At 49.6% G+C, this 17,393-nt stretch overlaps 1 protein-coding gene across 5 annotated transcripts in view; it reads right to left on the bottom strand.

Annotated features, from left to right (window-relative positions):
* Positions 1–17,393, bottom strand: part of PAK3 (p21 (RAC1) activated kinase 3) — a 127,975-nt gene that overhangs the window by 54,787 nt on the left and 55,795 nt on the right. For 2 of the 5 annotated variants that reach the window (XR_004359683.1, XM_032702439.1), the window contains exon 1: positions 13,917–13,978. The exons of 1 other annotated variant lie outside the window; for it this stretch is intronic. The gene's annotated coding sequence lies outside the window, so the exon portion shown is untranslated. Of the gene's footprint in view, positions 1–13,602; positions 13,638–13,916; positions 13,992–17,393 lie in introns of those variants that run through there. 2 more of the 5 variants (XM_032702434.1, XM_032702436.1) reach the window with 2 other exon arrangements.

Here is a 17,393-nt window from a genome sequence, read left to right as displayed (position 1 = left end):
CCACACATCACCCTCAGTCCCTGGGCAAGTTTAACATCTTCAGTATCAAGAACTCACCTAAACTTGTGAAGTATTCCATATTTTTAACAGGTCACTCAGAGAAGCTGTGGATGCCTCATCCCTGGAAGTATTCAAGGCCAGGTTGGATGGAGCTCTGAGCAACCTGGTCTAGCGAAAGGTGTCCTTGTCCATGGCAGGAGGCTGGAACTAGATGGTCTTTAAGGTCCCTTCCAACCAAACAATTCTGTGATTCTATACGACTGAGACAGCTCCTGGTGGTCCCACTGATCATTCAGGTCCTGACCTCTGACATCACCACAGCAGGGGTTAAACAGTCGTTCTGGTATTTGCAATGGAAAAACTGGGACCTGCTTAAGGATCTGGGACTGCATTCCTTTAAGTATGAAACAGGATTTATATCAGATAATACAAATTTTTGATGACTTGTGAGCTGAAGAGGAAAGTTGCTCTTTGACTAGTTCTACCGATTTCTATGACCAAGAAATCTGAGGGAAAAAAATCATAAACCCCCTTCTGATCTGTCTTCTGATCCCATAAAAAATTTCCACGTGGCCAGTATGTCAACAGCCACCAAGGCAGATTCTGTGCCAGTTTTCTGGGCTTGTACCATTCTAAGCTCAGCACAGTCTCACAACAGTGAAAGCTGGGCCCTTCATCAGAAGGTGAGTGTCCTGTGTTACTGATGGAACTCAGCCATGATTATCTGGACAGACCATTATACTCTTCTAGCAATTATCATCAGCACTAATATAACTTTGGCTGCTGCAAACTGTAAGAGTGTCTTGATCTGATTTACATTCAGGAACATTATATAATAAGGTGCAACATATGATCCTAGTCTCACAAGCTGATACTGCAGACTGTGTAAATGGAGATGAATCACTTCCCAAGTCTTTGCAGAAGGTTTGTTTGCCCTCATAGAAAAAAGTTTCCATTCCTCCAAAGGCCACATGGAGTGCAGAACCATGTATTCTTTCCTGTCTATAAGGAAGCACCTCCAGGGCAGAAGCTCTTTTCTGAGTGACTGGACCTACATCTGCAGCCATGGACAAAATGCCTGTCCCAAGACCTCCTGAGAAAGGAAATCTTGTGAGAGGCAAAGGACTTTGAAGGGAGTTACAGAAAGAATGAACATGTGCTGGAGAACAACAGAAATCTTCAGATCATGTTCCGATTGCAAACGCTCTTTAGGTGCCATACGAACATGAGAATCGATGTGTTATTAAACACAGCTATTTTACAAACCTCATTTCTGTAAATTAAATGAGAACTTGAAGTCAGGCCATATAATTGGAGGCAGAACTTGGCCAAAAGCCATTATTTTTCATAAGGACTGGCCTCTAGGCCAGCAGGTGTTTCATTAAGCGCCCAGACAGTTAACTCAGACTAAGGGAACAGTAGTGACAGATTATTTTTTGCTGACAGCAACCCAACCACTGAGCCCTGACACAGGTTTGAAAATCCATTCAGGTCCCAGAAGCCTGACTGCAAAACAATTCAAGATGTGGTAAGACACACATCCTCTATATCTAAGACTTACCTAGGATGCTGCTTGGAGTTTGTTTTCCCCTGCTCTTTCAATTCTATCCTGTTTATATGTCTAGAAATTAAAGCTAAAGGAGAGAGTGGTAAGATTTTTCCAAACATCACAGGAAAAAATACAGGAAAACTGTCTTCCCATAAAGTATCAGGCCAGAGCTGCAATTACATTTTCACTTGTTTTACTAGACCCATAAAATACCACTTGTGCTGAACAGGTGCAGGGTGACACATCAAGTTTTAAGTATTGCTCAAACTGAACAAGAGCACGGGCAAGTCCCTGAGTTGAGGGGAACCAGCTTTCTGGTATGACACCAGCACAAGCCCAGCGTGGCAATAATTCAGGCCCCTCCTTCTGCCTTCAGTGTGAAGCTCAGACATTAATAAAGAAATGCAGTTCCCCAGGCTGTGGGATCCTGGGTACCAGAAATTCTGCTCAGTGCCGAGTCTCAGGCAAAGCACAGGGAAGGAGAGCCCAGAGGAACAGTCTCTAAGATGTGGTTCCAGAATCCACAGCTGGCCTAAATTTTACTCCACGCCACGAAGCAGCTCCTTTCTCACAGATGGCTGCTGTTACACAGCGCTGACACCCACCACGGAGCAACTGGGCATGCAATATTAATAGCATCAATGAGAAAATTAGGAGCCCACATCAAAGCACTGAAAGTTGTTTTTGTAATTTTTGTCTTGAAAACTAGGTGGAAAAGGAAAGGTATTACACTCAGCTAAGCATGTTTAGAGGACTTTCTTTGTAAGATGTGATTCTGCAGCTTTCAAACACACACACATATGCAGAATGACCCTAAGGATGGGGGAGTGCTGCTGTCAGCTGTAACTCAGCAAATCACAAGTTGCATGAAGAAATAAAAATCAATGTTGCTCTGAAATTTAGCCTGGCAGAAAAGTCAAAGCTATCACAACAATACAGCTGAGAATTTCTGCTGTGAACATGGTTTTCCTACAACATGGTCATCCCCTTGGAATTTGAGTCCAGAGATTCTGATCTGCACTGCACTGAAACCCTGCACTCCACAGACGTTCTGAATTCAACAGAAGCAAACCAATAATGCAAATGTAGTACAAACTCATTTGCTAGAAGTTTTCTAGTAACAGACAATGATATAAGAGCATAATCAATTAATCTAATTAATAATTTTCCCTCCTCCATTAAAACACTGACATTGGACCAAACTACATAGAGTCTGTTTGCATCAACAGTGGCAGCACAGCTGAAACATGGGTGAAAATGCTGTCAGCCATGTAATCTCCGTAAAATGACCCTTGGAATTGGGGATTTAGTAAATTAGGGACAAGTACAAACCACAGAAATATTATCATGAGGATACAGTGACTGTCACTGTGTCCCTTTTGACTGGAATTGGGACTGCTCAGCCACAGCCAAGTCTCCACATGGGCACAGCCCGATCTGAGCTCCTCTGCCTGCACTCCAAGCAACTCTATGCACGTGTCTGCTCTGAGAGCTGTAAAGGCATGTGAGTGTAGATGTGCCCACACCCTGCAAGGTGTCCATCATCCTCCTGTCCTGCTGACAGCTACAGGCGTCTCTCACTTCCAGCTTGGAGGACGTGTGCTCCACCACTGCATGACACAGTGAAGTCTTCATGTGATTCTAGATGCATTTCTCTGATAGCTGTGCTACTTTAACATCCACCCACAGTGAGAACCTGACATCTTTTTAAGTAGTTTGTTGAGACACTACAACCTGATGACTCAACTTAGTTATTTGTCTTAATCTGCAACAGACCTTGGAGCTGCACAGTGAAATAAGTATAGGCTATTTCCTCTCAGAGCAGGTGAAAGATGGAATTAACAACTAATCCATCTGCTGTACTCTGCTCAGTTAACTGGTTTCATTTTGAATCAAGCCCTGCCTTTCTTCTGCTTCATCCCATCTTACACATGTGCAGCCTCCCTGCCTGGGCTGGCGCTCAGGCCAGACAGTCTGAAATTACATCACTGGCATCTTGATGCAGCTTAGATGTCATCACCTCAGGTTACATAGGAACACAGGACTGGGAGAGACCCACTGGGTCACCAAGTCCAGTCCCTGCTGTCTAGGCAACCACGTCACCTACCCCCTTTGTAAATGAATCAAAAATAGTTATGAACCACACTCCACTGGGCACACCCCAGGGTAGGCATGAATGATACACTGCGGTGTAAACTGACTTGGGAAAAAGTACACAGACACATCCAAGACAAATTAGAAATGCAGTAGGCAGGGAGGCAGCTTAGTCCAATGGCCAGGGAACGGGACAGGCAGGAAGAAGGCTGGGGCCTGCTGGCAGCTCCCGTGCTTCCCCGTTCCACTGGCAGTGGCTCCATCCCTCAGGTTCCTCTGGGCTGAGATCAAGACAACATTGTCCCTCCTTCCTTCTTAGATTGCTTTCAGCACTACAGACAAAATGAGGGACACAAGAACTAACTATTTTTATCCACTTAATCTCCCCAGCAGGGTTTAAAGCCCATTTTAAAGCCCTCCTTTGCAATTCAGTCTGTGGATAATTTGCTACCTGCATCTCCATAAAGTTTAACCTGTCATAGCCTGGCAAAGGTGTAATTTCATCCCCAGGCTCTTCTGACTTGAGACTATGGAGCTTCTCTTGTGGATACAGTATCAAAGCAATAGCTCTGAGAGACAACAACCCTTTGCATCTCACAACCCATGCATTATTCTCTCTAAACATAGTTTAACAGGCCAGAATCAAAACTTTTTCTCACCCCTTATGTCTCCTCCCCACTGTGACACTTTAAGAAAGAACAAACACAGATAAGAGCAGCAGACAGAGACACAGAGAGAGGATGGTTTATCCCACAGGCAGAGGATTACTGCATCATGATGTAATGACCTTGTTCAGAAAAGAAAAAGGTTACTTACACGACAGTATGAGTTGTAGAAATATCACCTCCTTTCCAGAACAGGGTAAAATAATGTCCATTTAAAGTTATGCTGAAGACGATGTAAAACACTTGTCCAGTGAACTGGAGAAAGACCAAACTTCAGGCCAACTGGCCTGGGTATAATCCCTCTCCAGACACACATAACACATTGAACAAGCAAGCAGAAGTATTGCTCAGCTAAGAATGCAGAGAAAGGAGATACCATTCCACTTTCTATGTGTTTGCATCTTCAAACGTCCAAGAGTCCTCTCTGTACTCTAAAAAGTACAGGGCAAAATCAGCTACTTTTGTGTTTCACTTCAGGTACTAGAGAGCCAACTGTTTTATTTGCCCCCTGTGAAGACTTTATTTGTATTTTTACTGCCTGTTTTTCCCCCCCCAGAACAAGCGGAGGGAGGAAGGCCACATGATGTCTGTATATGAAGCAATCCCATGAAAGAATAAATTGAGGTCAGGCTTGTTCTCTCTGTTTAGACAACATTTAGGGCATCTTTGGCCATGACTAAAACTCCAAGGCTGAGTTAATCACATTTGTGACTACAGGTTCCTCAAAGGGACTTGTTTCTAATGAATTTTAAAATGCTATGAAAATAACAGGTATGGTATTTACCACTGAAAACACTGTAAAAGAACACTGATGCTACTGCCCCAGTACAGCACACTTATTTCTCTGCACTGTTGTTATTCTGCTAAAGTGAAGCGTATGTTATTAAAGCCAATATTTACCAACAGATACTACAGTGGTGAAAGTAATAGAGTCCTTCCATGTAAAAATAGGCTTCCAACAGGAAATAAAAGGCATTTGGCAAGTCTTAGCCCGCCAAGGGCAACTGCTACATGTCCTGTTTCCAGGACAAGAAAGCCCTCCAGTTACTCCAGATACTTCCAGTGGTGAATGCTGAGCTTGTCTGGTAAGTTTTCCGAGCCCAGTGGAAATCCTGCAGCAGACACTGAAACCTCTGAGTCTGAATTGGCACCAGATGCTTTGGAAAACAAGAGAATTGCATTTTGTTACAGGAATATGAGAAGGCCAAAATGCTTTATTTGTCAGCACAGGAACAGTCACTCTTCTAAGAACATGAATATTTTGTTAAGTTGTTACAAAATCAGACTCTTCCAAGGAAACCCTGCACTGAGCAACAGCGCCATGTGCCAGCTTACAGTGCTCTCTACACGTGTATGAGACAGGAAATGTATTTTCTATAGTAGATGAACAGCAATGACAGCCTTCAGACTAGAGTATGGAATATAATTTGCAGCAAATTCCAACCTCTCAAGAAGCAGCCTACAATATCTCTCTACTAGCTCAAAGTCTCCATACAAAGCCTAACTCAACATCCTGCGTTTACTGCAGTGTTTCTTCTCAATTAAACCAAGGAAAAGTGTATTAGCCATACATCAAAACTGCATTGCAGCTAGAACTGCCAATTACTTATGGCAAAAGTAGGCTGATTCATCCGACTGTATGTGGGCCTTGGCTGGAGTTTTCCCAAAACGCTACAAGAAAAGAAGAAAACCTCAGTGAACCTCCCCCTCATTCCCACTCCCTCCTCCCCCCCAAATCACAGTCAAGAGGCCTGTGCTTGCAAAAGCAGCATTTCCTGGAGAATTCTTTATCCAAATCACTCCTTTTCTAAATTCAGACGAAACACACAACAACTCAAAATATATTTGCATATGATATATACGCGTACAAGGACAGCCCTCCCAAACACTCACAGGCGAAACGCAATGCAAAGTGCCTAAAACACCCCTAAATCCCCAGTCCACTGGGATCCCTACATCTCCACTGCAAATCCCGTGGCCACCTGTGTAGCATGTAATGGCTACCTGACAACACTCACTTGGCAACCAGCCTGAGCAGGGGGTGGGGGCCTTGTCTCTTTGCTCAGAACACTCACAGAACAGAACATTTCTGCTAAGCACAAGCACATCCTAAATCCAGACCCTTTAACGAGCTCCCTGTTCCAATGTATTTAACACCTAACATATCACAAATAGCAATTTGCCATCCAACATGTCCCTCCTTCAGCTTGTGTGTTTCAAATGAGCCTTGTGGCCTCGGGGTGCCAGGGCTCTTCTCTCCCTGGCACTGCTGCATGGAAGAACCACAGGTCTGCTTTGGAAAAGGACACAGCAAGTAACATTTCACCGTAAATTGTCCTCATTAGTTGAAATGGACCCACTCAGGCACCTTCTAGCCTAGGTTTTCAATGTCCCTGGCCACACCAACATCCCTATTCCCCACAGTGAGTTCAGGACACAAAAATTCAAACATGTTTGCTTCTGACTGCTGTCTTCCATCACTATGACAGCACCCTACTGATGACCTTGGGCATCTGACTTCATCCTTTTGTTTCCAGCGTGTTTGACAGGAGTCAACCTGGCATCCAGCCTCCCCTGGAGCAGTCAGGCCCTGCCTTAACACATCTCTGGTTTTTTTCCAGGTCTGACTCTAAGCCATTTATTGTAAATCTTTAAAACAGTTTTCACAGAAAATATGCTTTGAGATCCTCAGAGTGCAGAAAAGATGTTTGAAGCATGCACCTACTGCTCACTGCCTTCTGGCACCAACATTCAAAATTCCAGCGAGCACAGCGGGAGAGAGCCTGAGCTGCCTTTTCCATGGCTGAGGGCACGGGTTGTCAGACATGGCCAGTTCCATGGATCACAGCACAATGCCTCACCAACACTGCAGGGCAGACCAGTGCAAGGCATCTTCTGCAATGACCCCACCAACAAAAGCCAACAGTCTAATGAGAACTTATACTTTAGAGGCTGTTTGGAATATGCAAGAGCACAGTTTCTACCTCTCCTTGCCCAAAAGTAAGTCCTGTTATGGGTTGACTTTTAGATTATGTTTACCAGACTGCTCCTGGGGTACACACACTATGGGTAATGTCTGTTCCAGTACACAAGCAATTACACTCAGGAAAACCACTGAAATAGATTCAGTCCTCAAACAGAGAATCACACCTGTATAGCTGTACCCATGAGGCCAAGCTCTGCCATTCTGCTGGGATCAGCAATGCAAACACCATGAAATACAGCTCAAAAAGTACTCAAGAATCTGGTAACAGACCTCTTGTGTCATTTGCAGGCCTGGAAACTTCATTCATGTGCTGCTTCTCACTAAAAAGTGAGAGGACAGAGATTTTGCCACATCAAGGACTTAGAACTGGAAAACTACCTCATATTCATATTCCTATTGCTTTTCCTTATTCCATGAAGAAGCCTGGCATTCACCCTATATGTCCACAGTGCACCACAGACCATGGGAGAAGATCGACTATGCACTGAAGAGCACATTGCTCAAAAGCTCTCACTGTCTGCATTACAGGTCTTAGATGTTTTGTGGACAATTTACTTCAGAAACCCACAAAGGTAGCAGTAGTTCCAGCATTTCAGTAGGACTGTAGCTTTCAAAAAGGGTCCAGGACACAACCTCTGTGTGAACTGTCAATATCCTGCAGAAAAGAATAAGACTCCACTCCCAGATTACTCCTTCTGAAGTGCTTAACATTATCCATTAATGCCACTAGAAAGGAGGATTCTGCATTGCCCTAGTGAGAGGGAACAAAAGCATGGACAGAAGGTGTGGGACAGGATGTGGGGCAGAAATGAAAGGGAAGACTGTCCCCACAGACTGCCACTCTAGATACTTCCAAATATTACCCCACCTCTTTCTGTTCCATGCATCCTATGAAGTGCAAGGAGCCTCCTCAGAAAGAAACAAACCAGGGAGCAAATCTGTCTGCTTTAGTCTTTTTCCTTGCTAAAAATCTTACTTCTTCCCAACTTGAATTTCCAAAGTCTCTGGAACAAAGAGAGGAGAGTCATAGCACAGCACAGCTAATGTAGACCATATCTGTAGGAAATAAATAACCAGGATGCCAACCTGAGCTGGCTAGGCCTGCTAAAAAGATCAAAGGAGGATGTAAGCAGCTCTTTTCTGGAGCAGGCAGGCATAGGAGCTGTGGTATCAATGTCTGTCCCTGATACAAACAAACCTGAGCTCAAAGCATGACAATCTGTGTTGTGCAGAGCAGAATCACAATTAAAAGCACTTTCCAAGCCTCCATTTCTGCATGCACATATTTGACAGCTTTTCTGGTGACACTTCAAGAGCATCCCAAATCCAAGTCCACAATCTTCTGCCTGTGAGGGCAGGAGACACTAAAAACAATTTTAGCAAATGCCCAGGGTTTTAATTGTGTGCCTTCCATTCTCTCCTCTCAGGTTTACCATGCACCAGCAGCCCCGTGTTTCATCTGGGGAGTGGCTGGGTGCACCTGATAAATACGAGCTGGCATCTGGGCACTGCAGGTTGAATCAAGACTCTCTGCAGGGAAGCGCCTGGAAAATTTCTGATCTGGAGGATTTTCTCCTTCACAATAGGGAATAGAGAAGGAGGAGACAGAAAACAGAAAACATTAGGCCTTTCACTCCCCTTGAGAGACACACAGAAGTACTTTCCAGTGCCCTTTCCAAATAAAGCAAACAGTAATTTTTTGATGCCAGCAAATGGACAGGGACTGGGGGGGGCCACAGAGCTGCTGCCCCTTCAACAGCACCATCTGGAGAAATGAGCACACCCAGGTAACACGGAAAGATGATGTTTTAGTACCCCCTAGTCACGTGCACTCGACTGCACACATACCCTGCAGAGCAGTGCTGAGCCTGCTAAGGTGCCAGAGCATTTTCAACACTTGAAGATTAGAAGGGAAATGAGAATGGTCCGGCTCTGGAGTCTGTGCTGTACTGCAATGTCAACGTAGCATCTTGTTCCAGACTTAAGGGATCTACAGCCGGACAAAAATGACACTGCAGTACCCTGACTTGTGGCAAAGCCAAGTTGGACCCCAGCACAGCTCTCACTGGTCCACGTGCAAGGTATCACTTTCAGAAGTCAAGGGGTCACATCCAAAATCTTTGCTTCCATTTCCCAGAGAAAGGACACTTTTGCCCTCAGGATAGCAAAGAAACATGTAAAACTTTCCCAAAGATTCCCTGAACATGTTTTGGGGTCCAAACTGCCTTAATTTGCTTCTGATGGCAATAAAAGAGTACACGACCAGAGCAGAGTAAAAGATGTGTATCCAAGCTTAACTGTGCCGTTCCCCATCTTTACAAGCCTTACATGGTGCTATATCAGTGTCCCCCACCTGTACCACACCGAGCCCCAAAGCCAGTCCTGTCATGTGCAGGCACTGAAAACTAATCACACTGTGGATTCCAGGGCAGAGATATGCTTTGTTCTGCATCAGTCAAGAGTCAGCTACATCTGTCCATACACTATTAGATAAGCAACGGAAAACAAGAAATAACATTGGTAAATAAGCACACTGAATATATAACAACACTATTTTACTCCTAAATAATGCACACAGTCATGCTGGTAAGTCTTTAGACCAAAACAAAGTAACATTCACGGCAGAGGTTTCCCAACTGAGCAGGACATGCCCCTGTTTAAGAGGGACATGATTTCCAAGTCTGCCTCTAGAAGGGACGATATGACGCTGGACATCCCAGCACCCAGAGGTGCACTTAGCCCATTGCTCTGAATCAGACTTGCAGGTTGGGCTGGTGGCACATGCTGACACAAAGATCCTCCCAGCCCAGAAGCCAAAGACCTGGAACGCTTGCAGGCTTGCCTGTCCCCCACCCAGGGCTTCCTGGGGTCATGAGCTCCAAAAGCTGGGGACATGAGACTGCATCAACAACATCACACACAGGCTTCCTGGTGAGTGCCACCTTGCAGCCCAATTCCCTGTCTCAGGAAACCCAAGAAGCCAACTCATAAACAGGGCACTGCCAGAGCTAAGCTGCAGCTGTGCAACTGAACATCCAAAATGAAGGGTCCCTGGGCTGTCCCCAACAAAGACCAGCGCTACACTTGCTGTTCGCTGCACACAAGCCACAGCTGCTGATATTCACCTGGAAAAGATCTCCAAAACTCCATGCACTGAGCCTGACCACTAGCAAACCACAGATACTTCTGTCATATTTTTCCACTACAGAATTGCTCCTAGGAGCAGAAGACACAGCAGCGACAGCAGGTCTGAGATAAGAGGTTCACATCAGCGTCTCTACCTGCGCTGACCCGGGCCCAGTGAAACCTACCAATTACCATTTGGCCTAATGCCATTCTTCACGTAACAGGCAAATCAAAGCCAACATAAAAGAAGGAGAAGATACACAAGTTCAACTGTTTGTGTCTGAAAGGTAAAAAGCAAAATAGAGCTGCAGGGAGAAAATGCTAGCTAAACACAAAATAGCACTGGCAAGTGAAAAGGTTTATTTCTGCAGGTGTAAGTTAATTCATGTTCCTCCTTCCCCCTCCTACTGCTGCCCTCCCCATTAAGTTCCTGGGAGAAAAGCTTCAAGCACCTTTGGCATGAGCTAAGGATAGTAATGAAAGAGGAAGATCACACTGGGCTCCCGCCTGCCCACTGTGCAGCACAGCAAGGAACAGAAATCAGTACTCAAACCAGCAAGGCACAAACTGACAGCACAGTTAATGTCCCAAAGTCACAGGGTGTCCAACCAGAGCAGCAGCGGAAGCCAAATCTGGCAACATCCCCCCTGTGACCAGTTCTGTGCAGACATGGCTAAAATTAAGGAGGAGTTGAAGGCAGATCTGAAAGACCTTCAGCTTCCCAGCTGGTTTTGATCCCAGAACACTGGCAGCTCCAGGAACACTTGGATCCACAGTCACAATTAAAGTATTAAAAGAAAAAGAGAAGAAGGCTTTAGGCAGAGGGAACAGGAACTGAAATGGGACTATCCCCACAAACCGGCTCTCCTCTAGGAGCAAATGCTGCCAGGCCAGGAGATGCCTAACACAGGAGCTGGGTTTGTTATGGCCAACAATATGTTGCAGAGCTGAATGTGCCTCACCTATCCCTGCAACTGCATATATAAAAGCTGCAAAGAATATGGGAGAGTGGAGGAAGACAATCTCTTGTGCCCAGTTTTGTTTTTCCAGACCTTGTGAGCTGGCTCAGGACACACAGGACAATCTGGACTCCAACTTCCACATTTTTTGAGTTTTGGTCAGATCCTTACATAGAAACTGCCCAGGGAACAGTCTACTTGGAAAGGTAAAGTTTTCTCCTGTGGGCCCCCCCTTACACAGTCTCACTGGGCTTGTTAGTTTAGAGGGTACAAAGCCCCCACCAGACAGCCCCTACAAAAAGCCAGCATGCTCGTGCTGAAGCCCTGAGGTGAGGAGGCCCAAGTCCAGGGCCTGTGACAGTCAAAGCAGCTCACCCTGGGCATTGCCTCCTGCAGCACTGCTGCCACAGCTGCCTCCTAAACTGTTGCTGCTGCAAGCAGTGGCCCATGAGGCCGGAAACTTAATACTGTAACAGGAGCTCAGGGCTCACAGGAGCTACCGAGACTTACTTTTAGTTATCCAGAGTCACTCAGTGAAGACATGCCATCCATGCAGCTCTCAGTTCACAGCACAACCTCCTCTGCAGCCCAGAGGCAGCTGCAGCCCCTCACCCCTGAAGTCAGGCACCCCCAGCCCCCCCCACCATGCGGGCCACAAGCTCCTCTGCCCAATTCCACGCTATAGGAATGCAGCTCCAACCCATGCAGCCGCAAGCACCGCTCTCCCTCACCAGCCTGTGCTCACGGCAGAAAACTCGGGCTCAGGGCAATCCTTCCCTTCCATGCAAATAACCTGTCACGGCAGCCTTCACTCCTCGGCCTTGAACAACCCACCAGCCCACGTGCCAGGCCTGAAACCCACTACAGCCGACTCCTGATTTACTCTGTATTCTGCTCACATCGCTGGGTAACCTGTGACTGGAAGCCTGAGGCTCCTCTGCAGCCACGTGCCCCACTTCCACTTCCCTGGGCAGAGCGTCCTCCTCCCGGGTAGCTCTGGAGATGTGCCCGGGCCCCCTTCTCCCCGTCTGACAGCCACGGAGAAGGTGGATTCACACGAGAGGAGCCAGGGCAGACGATCTCATGTCATCACCCCTCCAGCCACAGTGTTCCCTTCCCTGTCCCCTCGGGCTGGCAGGTACAGCCTGGCTCCGGCCCTCCCGACAGCCCGTCCTCCTCCTCCTCCTCCCCCTCCCCGCTCCGAGGCGGTTCATGTCTGAGCGGCTCAGCAAAGCCCACGCTCATCTCCGGCCTCCAGGTTCCCTGTGCTGAACAGCATCCCGGACCGTGCCCAGGAGGACAACAAAAAGCAGGCTCCCCTCTCCGCAGCCCCGGGCAGGTGGGACAAAAGGGACACAAAGCCTTTAGGAGCGTCTGCCAAACACAGACACCCAGGCTGTTCACTGCTGGCTCGCCTGTGCCCACCCGCAACCACGCCCATACAAAAAACAGCCCGGACCCTCGCAAACGGAGCCACGCGGGGAGAGGCAAAATCCAGCCGCTCGTCACCCCTTGGGGCTGCAGGTCCCGAAACAGCCCCTTCTTCCCATCCCGGGCCCACCATCTCTTTCAGCTGCCGCTCACTTTGAAGCCATGGTTTCTGCTGCCTGAATTTCCTCAGCCTTCCACATTCAATACCTCACTGCATTTAAAGCACGGCTCGTTTCTGGCACCGGTGAAAACTGGATCTGAAAACTGCCTCAATGACCAAAACAAGGTGCCACTCGTGTCGAGCGCATCCCCCCTTCCCGGAGGAGGGGAGCAGCCAGACATCACGCCAGAGCGCTCCCTCAGCTGCCTGGTGTAAAAGTCTGGGACAAAGGGACAACCAGCACAGGGACCGCTCCAGTGTGGCATGAGGCACCACCAGGCACGCACAAGGAGAGACTACCCTTCCCTGAACGGATTTCGAGAAAAACTTGGCAGGTGCTGAACCGGTCAATCGGATGCGCGTTGTCAATAACGAGTATTAAAAAAAAAAAAATAAAAAGGAAAAGGCGGAGTTATTTATAGCCCAGAATTTCTCACTCCTCTGCAGAAGCGCAGCCCAGAGGCGGCATTGTTGGGAGATGGGGAACACACGCACCGCGGCCGCGTTCATGGCCGGTGCCGGCGCTGACACAACTCCAGCCCGGGCCGCGGCTCTGCGGCTCGGGGAGCCCTCCCCGCAGGACACCGGTCTCCGGCCACCGCCGGCCGCCCGGCAGCACAGGTGTCACTCACGGCAGCGGCACCGCGGAGACGCGGCGACAACCCCGGCACCGGCGCAGCCCGGCCCTGCCCGCGGCATCCTCCACCCATCGCCGGCACAGACGGGGCGCCGCAGCCGCGGCCACGGGCACCGCGCTCCGCCGGCGGCCGCAGGGCCCGGCCGGGGTTATCGGGAGCCGCGGTGGGTCACTGCAGCCCGGCCGGGTTACCGGGAGCCCCGGTCGGTCATTGCAGCCCGGTCGGGTTACCGGGAGCCGCGGTGGATCAGTGGAGCCCGGCCGGGTTCCCCGGAGCCGCGGTGGGTCAGTGCAGCCCGGCCGGGTTACCTGGAGCTCGGTCGGTCATCGCCGCCCCGCCCGTCCCCCGCCGCCGCCGCCGCCGAGCGCCCCCGGGCGCGGCCCGTCCCCCGCGCCGCCAATCGCCGCGCGCCCGCCCGCCCCGCGCGTCGCGGGGCCGCCGCAGCCGCGCCGGCGCAGCCAATGGGCGAGGCGGGCGACGGGTGACGACACACGGGCCGGGGCTGGGGCTGGGGGCAAATCTTGTGTTTCAAGGCAGCCGCGCAGGGAAAGCGCGGCGCGGGGGGGTGGCCGCCCGCCAAGCCCCTTCCCCGGGAGCCCCCTCAGGGGTGCGCGGGCACCTCGGAGGCGGGACTGGCACCGGCCGGTGCCGGAATGGGTCCTGCGAGGCGTCATAACGCTGCCTGGTCTTCGTCGGCTGGGAATAGGAAATGCACCGTGAAATTCGGGGCTCCCCCGGATGACGTTGCGTGTGACAGCTTGTGGGCTTCTCCGGTCCGCATCCAAACGTGGGAGAAACCCAGCAGGCAGCGATGCTAGAGCAACCAGCTCCGGCCACTCCTGCAACAAAGAGGGCACTTCCCTGCAAGGATCCCCAAACGCACCAGAAGGAAAATCTTATTCACGGTCTGTGTTTTCCTTTCTCCTTCATTCATTTCGAATTACGCTTCCCCAGGCAGAGCGTGGTCCCGTTCCTGCTCCTCCGAGTTCAGCTCCTCCATGAAAGGTCTCAAAACTAGAAACAGACCCTGCTTTGATGAGGATGACCTCACGTTTGCAGTATTTCCAGGAAAAAAAAAATCCACATAGGAACACGACGGATTTTAACCCCCGGGGCAGAGGCGCGGGGCCGCGGACAGGCGGCAGTGCCGGGTCCGAGCTCGGGGCTGTGCCCGGTCCCGGGGCTGGCAGGACACTCTGCCAGCTGCTGTCCTGCCCGTCCGAGCGCAGTGGAAAGGGCTGTGTTGTTACATACCAAAGTGGGCATACCTTTGACCAAATTTTTTTTTGTTTGTTTGGTGTTTTTTCCTGATGGAGAAGCACAAGGTGTGTTTAATAACACATTATGCAGCAGCCACGGGCGAGCACTGAAGACTGCCTTCTGCAGGCTGCTACTGCCAAAGGCGAGGCAGGTCACACGTACCAAGAGGAGATAACAAACCCTCCCAGCCCCACCACACGGCATGTGATCTTCTCTGACCACGACTGGTCACACTGTTGCCTTAGAGCTCGTTCAAAGGACAGGTTCTCCAGAAGCAGGAGCTCACTGAGTCACCCAATCCACACTGACCTGACAAGCAGCCCCCACTGAATCACCACCATCCCTTCCTGCTGTATGCCGAGGTCTCACCAAGGTTTTCTTCCCCAATATGAGTCAAATCTGTCACTTGGCTGGCTGGCTCTGCAGGATCACAGTCAAGCCACGGAGCAAGTTGTCAGTGCTATTTCCCTCCCCACAGAGAAATACCCCTGTGGACAGGTAACTCTCAGGATCCTCTAAGGTCAGCAGGAATCCTGCAGAGCTGCTGTCCTTTGACGGTGGAATAAGAGGCCTTCCACTTTCTGCTGCAAGTAGTGTCCACCCTGGTGACAGCACACTGTAAATCCAAGAGCGATGTCCCTGCAAAGATTTTGGGGAATGTCCCTTGACTGCAGTGATAAGGGAATGCAGCTGACACTGTCAGGGTTCCCACAGTCTCACCCAGCCCTGCAAACCACACTGGCTGCTGCTGTTTAAAACAGCCCAGAGTTAGAAAGGACTGAGCAGGTGGGGAACCAGTGGTACCCAGCCACCTTCAGAGTGAAAATTATTCCTGATGGCTCAGAAACAGAAGGTGGGTCGTTTATCAGCCCCACGTCCCTGCACACCACACACCATGGGAGGTCTGTGTCCCGTTCTAAAGGAGGGAAACAGCTCAAGAAAAGCTACAGACAGAACACCAAGTCAGGCAATTACAGATGCTGGGATTGAACCTGTGGGTGAATCACTTCCATTCATTTTTAAAAGTCCAACTAAAAACTAGTTCTAGCATAAACTATTAGCAAAATTGCTCTTATAAGCACCTTAAGAAAACTGCAGCCTGGTGCCTTGGCTCCTGTCAGACTTTTCCGAAGGCTGGGCGAGAGCACGCGAAGGAAGAGTTTCAGTTTCCTTTGCCCTGTGAAAGAGCAGAAACTTGACTCTGTTACTGCACGTAGTGAAAAAGCAAGATCAGATCCCTTACTAAGAGCCTTGTCCAAAGTTAGAACTCTCCTGGGAGCCAAAGAAACCTTGCAACTACTGACTCTGCATGTGGAGTTTTTCCTGAAAATCACAGTGGTTTTTGAACCTGTGCATTTCAGCCTTCCTGGGTTCTCCAGCTACCTTTAAGCTACTGGATGGGAGCCAACTGTCCCATACCTGATAGGAAGCTGATTTGGCATGCCTGTCCCATGCCACCCTGGGAAAGGAGACTAAGAGAGGAAGCAAAAGCAAAGGCCACAAAGCCGCAGAGCTCCCTTGCTCCTCATCCCAGCCATACCTGAGGCTGACCCTGTGGGAGCTGGAGGGCTCCTCCACACACTGTGAGCAGCCGCGTGTGCTGACAACAGGCATGTTGCTCAAGCACATTGCTGGGAGGGGGAAAAACGGAGTGACTGCATGGTCAAGGCACCCACACAGTCCCAGGGTGCCGGGCTCGGCAGTGCAAGCTGGACTTGCTCCACGGGCTGGGCTGGGGCAGACCTGCAGAGCATGGCTGAGCCTGATCCAGCCCAGACATGGACATGGTGACAGTTTTGTCCCCACAGGGCACGGGAAAGCAGGCCAGTCCCTGCTAGACATCAATCCCATGTGACTGTCACATGGGTGTCCAAGCAAGTCGGAAATACTTCAAGGCTCTGCATGCCCATGAGGTCCAAGCCTCTGAGACCCGCAAGACCTGCCCAAACCCTGTATGTTCACCTGGTCTCTGAGCACGGGTCTCATCCTGCAGAAGCAATCTCAGAAGCTGCCCTAATTTGAGCCCCAATGCCCAATGCTTTAGGAGTCTGAGAAGCAGGAGGAAGGACTTGGCTGCACCAGGTCCATCACAAGCTCCTTTCTTTTGTACTAAAATAGGCAGGGCTGGCTGTATCACAACCATCCATGCTGGAGTGTCTCTGTGTTGGGCTGTGCACAAGCTTCCCAGCCCCTCCTTGGGGCACTCCCAACCCGGAGTGGTCCAGGGACAACTCCTCCCTGAAGATGCAACTCCATGGAAATTCAGGACCAGGAAATTCAGCCAACACAGCATAGCAAGAGAAAGAAATATTAGCTCTGAGCAGCGAATAGCCTTCTTGTAGCCTCCAAAAGATGCCTGAGGACTTCAGAAGCCAAATGCCAGGTAACCTCACCTCTTAGATCTCATCAGCTAGAACCTCCCAAACTGATGGCAGTGCTGCAGACTCACACTGCCTGACCAGCACCCTGCCCTGTGCCACAGGGGTGTGCAAGGCTGAATGTCTCAGCGAAAGACACCAAGCACT

This window comes from Chiroxiphia lanceolata, chromosome 14 (genome assembly GCF_009829145.1).
Source record: "Chiroxiphia lanceolata isolate bChiLan1 chromosome 14, bChiLan1.pri, whole genome shotgun sequence".
Lineage (NCBI taxonomy): Eukaryota > Metazoa > Chordata > Aves > Passeriformes > Pipridae > Chiroxiphia > Chiroxiphia lanceolata.
Note: the sequence above shows the minus strand (reverse complement) of the source record. Positions and strands in the feature narration are given on the sequence as shown.